Source organism: Cavia porcellus, unplaced genomic scaffold, assembly GCF_034190915.1.
Source record: "Cavia porcellus strain 051 isolate PalLab524CR breed Dunkin Hartley unplaced genomic scaffold, mCavPor4.1 scaffold_19, whole genome shotgun sequence".
Classification (NCBI taxonomy): Eukaryota; Metazoa; Chordata; class Mammalia; order Rodentia; family Caviidae; genus Cavia; species Cavia porcellus.
The window spans coordinates 15,264,360-15,276,467 of record NW_026947502.1 but is presented as its reverse complement, the minus strand read 5'-3'; the positions used below and the strand labels follow the sequence as shown (position 1 = coordinate 15,276,467).

At 45.9% G+C, this 12,108-nt stretch overlaps 1 long non-coding RNA gene across 1 annotated transcript; it reads left to right on the top strand.

Moving 5' to 3' along the window:
- Window positions 1–2,134: 2,134 nt before the first annotated feature.
- LOC134471602 (uncharacterized) lies at window positions 2,135–6,474 on the top strand. The gene is made up of 2 exons (XR_010041080.1): window positions 2,135–2,679; window positions 5,483–6,474. It is a non-coding gene; the product is annotated as an uncharacterized LOC134471602 (long non-coding RNA).
- Window positions 6,475–12,108: the final 5,634 nt, after the last annotated feature.

Genomic DNA, 12,108 nt, shown 5'->3' with positions numbered 1-12,108 from the left:
AAGTTAATGGTCCCGTTTATTCCTTCCTCCTGCAGTCTGGCAGGGTCATGGGCCTCACTGCATTGTTCACCGAGGAATCCTCGCCAGGTTGGAGGTGCCTATTACCCAATGATTCCAGAGTTCCCAAACCAGGCCAGATGCCGGGTGTGGCCCCAGTGTTGACAGAAAGAAAAGCCAGTGTTTTATAATCAGGAGATACCACAGTCAGGTCCCCCACGGGCTTTTTGCAGAGCTCCTGTCCGGTTCTAGAGGGCAGGGACTTGGGCAGGCTCCAGCGGGTTTGGTTGCTATCATGCATGAATGACAAAACCACCTTACAGAGCTGTCACTCACATTTCCTCTTTTCTCAATGATCACAACCCTGAAAAGGCAGGGTAGCACCTCCCTGTAACTAATAAAATCAAGGCCCAAGAGCATAAGTGTCTAGTGGAAGGTCACAGAACTGTCTGGGTCTTGTGGAAAAGGAGACGATGACACCTTCCCGTCCAAAATCGAGGCCAGGTGGTTGCTTTCAGCCCCACTCCACTTCCCACCCCATCAGTTCTGTTTATCATGCATCTGCTGCTTATTAATTCATTCTGTAAACCTCCATGGCTCAGGCCCTTATTCTGAGTACTGTGCTGGGTGCTGGGGGTACAAAGTCACAGTCCTGTCTTCAAGTATGTGTGAGACTCAACTGAGATGGTTCAGGTGAGCTGGTGGAAAGGAGACAGGACTCACTCTCTCTCTCTCTCCCTGTCTCTCTCCCCTTACTCCTCTGGACTGGAGCTTGAACCCACGGCAGTCTTTCTACCAAACTACATCCCAGACCTTTTTCATCTCTTATTTTGATCTTGCTAAACTGACCATGCTGATTTTGATCTTGTGATCTTCCTGCCTCAGCCTCCCAGAGTGTTAGTGTTGCAGGCAGCTGAGTTAGTTAAAAATATTATAGGCAGTGAGACAGGGATAGGTCCTCAAAGGAGCCAGTGCAGAAGCCCAGATACCCTGCAACTATGGGGGGGACAGGCACTTCCTGCTGTGGGCCAGGCCTCAAGACAAAAATCAAGCAAATGCACCCATATCCTTAAGACTGATATTCTAAATAGATCCCTATCACCCTGAGGAAGCCAGGAGTCACCATTCCAACCCCCTAAGGGAAGAGTCACTGCTCTCTAAGAATGCCCACTTTCTGCCTGACTCGATTCCCATTTGTCCCTAATGTAATCAATTTTACCTGAACTATTAATCTTATTGGTTAAACATAGTTCTGTCCCACCTTATGCCCATTTGTGAGTTCCCAGTTTTCCCCACTTTGATCCCATCTCACCCCATGATTTTACTCTGTAAGTCTCTAGAAAAGACAGAGCCCTTGGCAACCTGCTCGGGACCTCTTCTGTCTCTCTATAAATATATTCTACTCTTCACCTCCATTGTTCCTAAAATTCATTCTTTGATTTTGGAGAACACAAACTCATACCAGACATAGTAAGTTGGGAGTTTCATTCCCCCAGATCACTAGGGTTACAGGCATCTTGATTTTCTCCCAGCTTGACTTTCTCATATTTATGGACAAAAATACTAAAAAGTACTATAACACCTAGATAATATTTTTTTAAACAAGCAAGGAGAGATTTTTTTGCCCTGACAATTACCCATGGAGGTTTAGGTTGGGAGCAACCAAGAGGGGACAGAATATCTGTGGAAGGAAACACAAATACATTTCTTCCAAGATGATGCTCAGAAGGGGTCAGATGGAAGCAAAACTGGCTATGCAATTTGTGGAACCCACTGCAAAATGAAAATAACAGGCCATATCTTCAAAAGCTAAGGAAAGCTGGGATTCAGCTCAGCCACATAAGCACCTGCCTGGCAAGTGCAAGGTCCTGAGTTTGATCCCTGGGACAAAAAAAAAAAAGCTAAGGAAAGTTCTGTTAAAAGCACTCAGAGGGCTGGGCATTTAGCTCATAAGTGCCTGCATTGCAAGCACGCAGTTGTGAATTCCAATTTTAAAAAAAAAAGCACTCAAAGGCTGATCGTGCTGGTGCACACCTGTAAACCCAGCACTTGGGGAGGCTGAAACAGGAGGATCATTATCAGTTTGAGGTCAGCCTGGGCTACAAAGTAAGTGCAAGGCTGACCTCAACTGCATAGTAAAACTCTATCTCAAAAAGATTAAAAAAAAAAAAAGTACTCAGGTGTTGGGAGCCGCAGCCCCGAGCCCGGTCGCCTCACTTGGCGGACGTGAGGCCTGTAGTAAAGAGTAAAGCCTGAGGTAGATTACCCCTCCCATCGAGCACGTTAGTTTCCTGCTTACCGCGTAAGCAACCCGCTCAACAATATAGTCTGCCTGGCAACTGATGATGTTAGCCAATCAGCTTGCCTTGCTTACTTTAACATGATTGGACACTGTATCCGTATATATACTGGTGCCACCCCTGGGGGGGGAAGAAGAAGCCCGGAAGTAGAAGCCCAGAAGGAGCCGCGGGGAGCGGACCAAAGGAGGCTTCGGCTGGGAGCGATCCCAGGGCAGGCTGTACGGAGAAGGAAAATAAAAGAAAAGGTTGTCCACTGCCAGATTTTGTCGTGTGTCCTTCCTGCCGGCCGGGAGCGGACATCGACATTTGGAGGCCCGCACGGGGACTGATCACCCCCGAGACGTGACAGCGGACAACGCTCCAGTACAGAGCTGCGAGACAGGTGAGTTGGGGATAAGCCTGGGCTCTGGGTGGCGCGCACCTACAGGGCTTTTAGACTCCCCTCAGGCTCACGCGTAAGTGGCGGATTCCTTGGGTCTCACGCGGTGAGTAACATATTAAAAGATGGGAAACATGCTAGGTAGCAACACTAAGAGCGAGGGTGGTTGTGGAGAAAGCTCTCAAGAGCTTACAAAAGTACGCAGGGTATTTGAGCAGGCCCAGTCGGGGAGCTCCCGAGAGGGGCCCGTCAAGGGGAACAAAGATGCTAAGGAGAAGGACGGGGCTCTAGCCTCGGAGTCGTCTGACTCCGAGGACGAGGGAAAGTTGAATGGCAAGGAGGCCAAAGAGACCAGCTGTCAGGAGCCTAAGTCGCTCGATAAGGAGTCGCAGGGTTCTTTCCCAGTAATTCAGGGTACCACAGAGCCATTTGTTGACTTTATGGCCCGAATGCAAGATGCTGCCGATAAGATATTTTCTGATCCGGGAGTGGCTCGACCGCTGGTAAGGCAGCTGATTTTTGAGCAATGTACAAAGGAGTGCAAGGCAGCGATAGCTCCTCATAAGAACAAGGACCTCAACGCCTGGATTAGGATATGTAGAGAGATAGGGGGGCCGCTCTCCAACTCGGGAGTGGCTGCTCTCCTGGCCGCGGCTGTACAGCAGAGGGGACCTCGCGGGTTAGAAGGGGAATGTAAGGCTAAAGGGTGTTTTGCCTGCGGGGAGCCAGGACACATTAAACGTCATTGCCCAAACAATGCAGATGCTAGGCCTCGCCCTAGGAATGAAGAACCATATGTTTGTGGGCGATGCAAGAGGGGATCACACAAAGCTGAGGAGTGTAGGTCGGTCTTTGATGCTCAGGGCAACCGTATTTGTGGACGAGATGCTAGAGGGCCAAAAAACAGCCAGAGGGGGCCCCCTTCACAGGCGGGCCCCCGCCCCAGAGACAGGACAGCTCAGGATGGCAGCCTTCAACAAGGGCCACCCCTGGGTCAGCAGGTGTGGACCTCAGTGTCGCCTCCAGACTTATACAGAAGGTCACCATTAGGACGGATGGCGTTAGGACCCTAAATGACATGCAAAAGCTATTGGGAGACATTAATTGGATTAGGCCATATTTACATATACCAAATTCAGATCTCAAACCCCTGTTCGACCTTCTAAAGGGAGACCCAGATATAGCCTCCCACAGGAGGCTCACTCCTGAGGCAAGAGCTGCCTTACAGAGAGTGGAAAAAGCCTTAGGTGGGGCTACCTTACACAGAATTGAACCAGGGCGACCCTTTGATGTCTGTTTGCTACAGACTAGTCTACAGCCCACAGCGGTGATTTGGCAGAAAGGACTATTACTGTGGATACACCCTAAGGTCTCACCTGCAAAAGTCATAGAGCATTACCCGGAGGCAGTCGCTTCATTGGCCCTTGAAGCGCATGATAGAGCTGTCCAACATTTTGGCTCAGGACCACAAGCCATCCGAGTACCCTATACCGCCAGCCAGATCAAGACCCTGGCTGCCTGCATAGATACATGGGCCATTCTGAGATGTGTTTTCCATGGGGATATAAACAATCAATACCCTAAAGACCCTATCTTGTCATTTGTCACTCAGCACCCTATAATTTTTCCAAAGGTTACTGCCTCTGAGCCATTAGTCCCAGCAACTACAATATACACAGATGGCTCCAAGACGGGGATAGGCGCCTATGTGATCCTAGGCAAGCCCCCGGTTACCATACAATTTGAACCTGATCAGCCTCAGGTGGTGGAACTGCAGATCGTTAAAATGATTCTTGAACGGTTCTCAGAAGCCATTAATATTGTCTCCGATTCTAGGTATGTGGTCAATGCTATGCAAGTGCTTGAGACTGCCGCTTTAATTAGATCCACTTCCACAGTGGCTGGGCTGTTCCTGTCTATCCAGACATTGCTTCAGAACAGACACCATAAGGTCTTCACCACCCACATAAGAGCACATACATCCCTGCCAGGGCCCATGGCACAGGGGAATGCGGCTGCTGATACTGCCACTCGCCCGTTATGGATTTTTACCTTACTAACACCAATCGAGCGAGCCCGTGCCTTCCATGATAAGTTTCATGTCAATGCCAGGACACTAGCAAACCATTTCCATGTTTCCAGAGCAGATGCACGAGATATCGTGCGACTATGTGACTCCTGTGCCACATACAAACCTGCCATACCGATGGGAGTAAACCCTCGAGGTTTGATCCCTGGTGATGTTTGGCAGATGGACATCACACATATACAGGAGTTTGGGACTCTTAAATATGTTCATGTTTCCACAGACACCTGTTCTCACGTCATATTTGCAACAGCAGAAACAGGTGAAAAAGTGTCTAATGTGATCAATCATTGCCTGGCGGCTTGGGCCGCATGGGGCAAACCAAAAATATTAAAAACTGATAATGGACCAGCCTATATAGGCAAAGCCTTCAATGAGTTCTGCAAAATGATGGAGGTTCAATTAAAACATGGTATCCCATACAATCCCCAAGGTCAAGGAATCATTGAGAGGGCTCATAAAAGCCTCAAAGAAATTTTACAAAAACAAAAAGGGGGAGTAGGCCAAGGCCTGGCCCCAAAGGCACGATTATCCATGGCACTATTCACACACAATTTTTAAAATTTAAATAATGATAATTGCTCCCCAGCCGTGGAGCACTGCAACCCTTCCCCCAACCATAAAGGGTGGGTGAAGTGGAAAGATGTCCTGACAGGACAATGGATGGGCCCGGATCCAGTGGTCAGCTGGAACCGAGGCGCGGTTTGTGTTTTCCCACAGGAATCGGGACGAGAACCACTGTGGGTACCAGAGAGACTGACACGGGCGACAAAGCCCTCGACTGAAGATCAGACCTGCCCTACCGGAGATCCATCACAGACCAACCAACAAGATGAATAGAAATAGCGGTAGCCCGAAATGGACAAGAAGATCCTCAGGCATATGCATGGCTCGCTCGCCTAGCCTACGACCGAGTCTAGGGGTGGTGAGCTTCCCACACTCCTCCTCTAAAAAATTATGACATAGCTGGGTAGGAGAGTCAATGACGGGTAAGAGCGTACTCCCCCGGTGCGACTCAACCTAAGCCAGGCCCTACCCCATCCTGCACGTAAGCCGCTGGACTGTTAGATGCTGCCCAGGTCTAAATTTCTCTCCGAGGGGATTTCTTTACGGAGAGGAAATGAGTGCAAGCTTGTGTGCATCCAGGTTCCGTCCAGTTTGTGCCTGGCCCTAGAAAAAGGACGAGGGCCTCAGGGCCTTGGCAGACCATGGGACGGCCGACCAGGGTCTAAGCCAAGGACCTACGGTGGGCCTACGCATAGGGCATAAGCCTCTGCACCCAGTCCAGAAAGGGCTACGATGCGCACATTCATAAAAAATAAAAAAGGGGGAGATGTTGGGAGCCGCAGCCCCGAGCCCGGTCGCCTCACTTGGCGGACGTGAGGCCTGTAGTAAAGAGTAAAGCCTGAGGTAGATTACCCCTCCCATCGAGCACGTTAGTTTCCTGCTTACCGCGTAAGCAACCCGCTCAACAATATAGTCTGCCTGGCAACTGATGATGTTAGCCAATCAGCTTGCCTTGCTTACTTTAACATGATTGGACACTGTATCCGTATATATACTGGTGCCACCCCTGGGGGGGGAAGAAGAAGCCCGGAAGTAGAAGCCCAGAAGGAGCCGCGGGGAGCGGACCAAAGGAGGCTTCGGCTGGGAGCGATCCCAGGGCAGGCTGTACGGAGAAGAAAAATAAAAGAAAAGGTTGTCCACTGCCAGACTTTGTCGTGTGTCCTTCCTGCCGGCCGGGAGCGGACATCGACACTCAGGTCCAAAGATTTTTATGCCTTTCTCTTTTCAATCTCTCTTGATTTGTGTTGGTTTTTTAAAAATAACCTATTTAATGCTCTGCATAAAGAAAAATTTAAATAATAGCATGAATTTTTATCATTTATTGTATTGTGAAATGCTAGTTTTAAATGCAAAACTACAGATGTTTACCCATGTGAAGAATCACCAAAGTTACATACTATTTTGTAGCTAGAATATTCATATGTATTTAGTTCTTAACCACACTAGTAGAAGACGCTTCCCAAAACTTCACAGTTTTTGTTCCACTTCTTGGTAGATGCATATCCAGTCACCATGTGGGGAAGAGGGAGAAAGGGGAGATGTGGACAGAACCGAGATGTGTGGCATACTCCCCACAGCGAATGCAATCAGTATACTGCACATGTGTACTAACGCAAATAAAAAATTTCATACAACTTGTACCTCTGGGTGACTGGGGAGTAAAGAGGAGCTGAAAGAAAAGGAACTACAGATTGCCCCATAATTCCCTTTTTGTCTGTCATAATGCACGGTTACCTAACGCACGAAAGTAACACATGACTGATTTCCTGGTCACTCCAGTGACTTAGACCGCCACTGCCTGTGAGGCCAATTTCCCAGCTGGGCATGGCGACACACACCTGTAATCCCAGCACTTGGGAGACAGAGGCAGGAGGACCCTCAAAAGTTCAAGGCCAGCCTGGACTACGTAGTGAGTTTAAGGCCTGCTTGAACTGCATAACAAAACCCTGTCTCAAAAAGACAAAAAAGGCAGAAGGTGTTTCCCCGAAAGACTTAGTACAGACACTTAGTATACCAGCTGTCACCTCATTTGGGAAGAGTGTGGTCCTTATCCACAGGACTGCAGTCTTGCTAGCAGGCTAGGTGAGGATCAGTGGGAGGGAAGCCTTGCAAAGCTGGAGGTGGAGCCTGGAGTCACGCAGCTGTGGACCAGGGAACAACAGAGATGCCTGGCCACCACCAGCCCTGCGGACACCCTGCAGCGTCTGGATTTCCAGCATCCGGAACTGAGAGAGGTTTCTAGTTGATGCTAGCACCTTCCTTCTGTGTTAAAAATAAGTTTTGGATCGAACGGAAGGCTCAGGCTCTGGAAGTTATCAGTGCACCCACACTACAACCACCAGTAAAAAGCTACCTGCAGACACAACACAGCTGCCTTCCACCCCTGTGAGATGCGGCCGGAGAATGAGACCCCCTTGGACAACAGGAACTGGGTGCATGTATCTGCTTTGCTCCCCTGCATACTCTGCTGCCCTGACAGACTTCGTTTACAGAACCCAGGGTCCAAGCAGACCCTTGTGAATTTTAAAATGACAATAGCAGAGCACCAAGGGCAAGCACAGGGCCCTTCTGAGCACAGGGTGGGTGCTGAGCAGCTGCGTAAGACACACAGCTAGCTATGTGTAAAGCCAGCCCCAGGGCGAGGGAGAATCCTCATTGGTTCCCTTTGATTTTTTACCTCAGAATTTAATTTAAAGGGATAAATATTAAAAGAATAGGTTTTGGGTTCTGTTTGCAAAATACTAATTTTTTTTTCATTTTTTCTGCCTGATTTTCAGGTTTAATCTGCAGGAATAGCCCCAGAATTTCTAGATAAGGACCATAAAGGACTTGGCAAGTGTCCTCTTGACTACGTAGGGCACACAGCTAGTACAGTGAAAGGGGTTAGCTTGGTTTTTTGGTTAAAGCCCAAACTGGCAGAAAGACAGATGTCTTCCTACTTGTCCCTAGAAACCAAGCCAGGCTGCTCAGTTTGGGTCCTAAATGGAACAATGAATACCATGAAGACACCGTGGAAAGATGATGAAAGTATATCCCTCAACTTTCCCTGACAAGCTGTGTTGAAAGAATCTATGTCACTGACCCCCCTGCCCAGAGCATTCACTGCAGTGAGGCTCGACAGCGAAGTGGTGGGAACAGTCTCAATGTCCAGCAAAAGACTAGGTCCATGCATCGCGATGGACCGTACTGTGAGACTAGGAGCCAGCTTGCATCTGTGAGAATGCCACCATGAGTCAGTATAGGCATCTGTGCTGGCGAACACGCAGGTCACTTTTCAAGGAAATATAAAGTGATATCTTTGGGGAGGACGGTGCAACCTGGCACAGGTGCACATTTCATTAGATTGAGAGTCAGTGTTGTGAAGGGAAAAAACAGACAGAAAGAGAATTTTACTACAAAGTTAGCAGCCTCTACATTAACACTACAGTGGAAACAATAGACTAATTTGTCTCTTAGGAAAATTGGAACGGGTAGAGTTACCCCACACACATACTTTATTCGTGGACAGTTTCAAGATAGGTAAATTGCATTTACTTTAGGTCTGTGGTTCCCAATCCATGAGTCTGGGAGGAGGGGTGGTAATTGATCCATAATGAGCACTTAATGAAATCTTAGTTTTTAAATAAGTGAATGGGTGAACAGGTAGGTAGAAAGATGAGTGAATGGATGGGAGGATGGATGGGTAGGTGGGTGGATGGATGGACAGATGGACAGACAGATAGATGGATGGAAGGGTAAAGGGATGAATGGGTGGACGAATGGCTGGATGAATGGATAAAGGGATGGGTGGGTGGATGGATGGTTAGATGGATAGATGGATGAGTGAATGGAAGGATGAATGGATAGCTAAATGGATGGGTGGGTGGATGGATGGACAGATAGATAAAGGGATTGGTGAGTGAGTGAGTGAGTGAGTGAGTGATGGATGGATGGATGGATGGATGGACAGATGGATAGATGGATGATAAATGCTTCTTCCTGGCCTGGCTGTGGATGCAGAATACAAAGACACCTCCCTCTGCGGGAGCCACCAGCACAGTGACTCATCACCAAAACTGTCAGTTTATTGGTGCAATGTATTTTTACCCTTCACAGATACTGGGGAAAGAGGGACTCCTGAGAATGACATACAAAAGAGTGCAGAATGAGTATGTTTAGAAGTCTCTTAAAATAGCCCCTGGAGAAAAGCCAAAGCCTGTGTACTTCCTCACTTATCAGCATGCCTGATAACTACCGATAGCTGAAGAGTAGGAAAGGGAGGCTATAAACTAGTGAGTTAAAAACGCCTTTCTTCTTTCCCTGAGCCCATCAGGGAAGTGCACGAAAAAGAAATAATACTGCTGTGGAAAAACAAAGCAAAATAAAACACCAAGCTGCATATATATATATGTTATTTGAAGCTATATATAGTGGTTATTAAAAACTATATGTATAGTGGTTATTTAAAACTATATATATATAGTGGTTATTTAAAACTATATATATATAGTGGTTATTTAAAACTATATATATAGTGGTTATTTAAAACTATATGTATAATGGTTATTTAAAACTAACATTCTTTTTTTTTCTGATTATGAAAGCAACACCTCTTCCTTGTAGAAAATTTACAGAACACAGACACACTAGAAAAAAAGTAAATTAAAATTGCCCATAATTCTACCTCTCTGATTACTGTTAGTGTTTTTATGGATGTTTTTCAATGTCTTTCATGTCCTCGTGAACATGGACAAATGCAGTATAACAGACACACTCTAGTCTCCTATTTACTTACTGTATTGTGAACATTTCAAAGTTCATTATGTATTCTTTTTAAAAAGTGCTTTTTAAGCTGGGCGTGGTGGTACATGCTTATAATCCCAGCACTTGGGAAGCTAAGGCAAGAGGATCACTGTGAGCTGGAGGGCGGTTTGGGCTAGATAGTGACTTCTAGGCCAGCCTGGACTGCATAGTAAAATCTTGTCCCAAAAACACAACAACAGCCGGGTGTGGTGTGCACACTTGTAATCCCAACACTCAGGAGGCTGAGGCGGGAGGATTGTTGTAAGTGTGAGACCAGCCTGGGCTACGAAGTAAGTTCAAGGCCAGCCTGAACTCAAAAAGACCAAAACCAAAACAAAAATGAAAAACAAAAGACAACACCACCTACCAAAAAAAAGTTCTTTTTAAGAAGCAGCTCATTTTTAAGAACACCATTCTCTGTTCTAACAGGGATTATTATTATTCGCTATAATAAAAAGGCTGGGCTGTGTCTCAGCAGGAGAACACTTACCTAGCACATGTGCAGGCACAACCAAGAAAGAAAAAAGAAAGGGAAGTGTTTGGATGAAACACCTCCTAAATAAATCTTTGTATTCCTCTGTTTGTATCTTTTAAGAATAAATGTCCAGAAGAGGAATGATTGGGTCAAGTGATCCACCTTTAAAATTTTGATTTATGTTGTTTTTCAGAAATTTGCTATTCTTTCATACTCCTAATGACACTGTGTTTTGCCAAACTTCAGGTATTATGGTTTTAAGAATCTTTGACAAAGTGGCACTCCACTCACTTAAAAAAATCTAATGTGGTTACAACTGAGTATGGGGACTTAAAAATATTTATCCACGTGAACATCTTCTTTGGTGCCGTTCTTCATCCATTTCTTTTTTCTCGGTACCAGGGATTAGAACTCACAACCGCATGCTTGCAAGGCAGGTGCTTATGCTGCTGAGCTAAACCCCCAGCCCCACCTTTACCCATTTCTGAATGCAGGGTGTTGATGAATGCAGAGGTCTGAATGCAGAGGTCAATATGGTGAGATCAGTCTATTTTGTGACATTCATAAAAATATGTTCTTCGATTGTGACTTGCCCTTTTGTTTGATGTCTTAGATTACCTAAGTCTTGAATATTTATTCAAATACATTTCCTTGCTCTTGGTTTCTTCCTATGCCCGAATAAGCCTTCCCTTTTGGATAATTCACCTATGTTTCCTTCTAACTGTCTTGCAATTTATTTATTTAGCTAGCTGTGCTGGGGATTGAACCCAGGCCTCACTCATGCTAGGAAAGCACTCTACCACCAATTGAAATTTTGACCCCTCTTTTATTTGTTTTTGGCTCTTATGTTTACTTTGGTGATGATTTTAAATAGTTTTACATTTTTCCTCAATTTCGCCTACTTTATTGAATGATGTTCCATTTCTCCTTTTCCCTATAAAAGTGAAATGACACACTTAGCATTCAGTGGATTTTTAAAAATATTTAATGTATGGATTCCCATGTCAACACTACACCGAGATTTGTTTTATATTGATTTGGTTGTTGTTCATGCAGTATTGTGCTCCAATTTGTGATTGTACTGCTTCAGCCTCCCAGAATGCTGGGATGAAATGCATGCGTCTTGAGCTGGCATCGATCCTTTTGCCTCAGTTTCCTGAGTCCTGGGATTACAGGCTGTTGCCCCATGCCCAGCCAACGCTATGAAGTGCTGCAGTATGCCTTAAGATTTAATTAAAATACAGGCCTATCTCCACATTTTTAAAAAATTTAGTTTTCTTAGTTTTTCTCAGCTATATCCTTGCACTTGAATATTAGAAAACTTGTTAAGCCCCTACTCTACCCAGAACCAATGGAATTTTAGTGAATAATTTAGGGAAAGCTGGCGTTTTTATAATCTTCTTTCCCTTCAGGGCTGGCTTATTATCGTTCCATCTTTGTAGTTTGTTAACACTCTGCACATTTATTAAATTTATTCTGAGGTATTTTACACTCTAAAAAGAGCTCATGCCAGGAGTGGTAG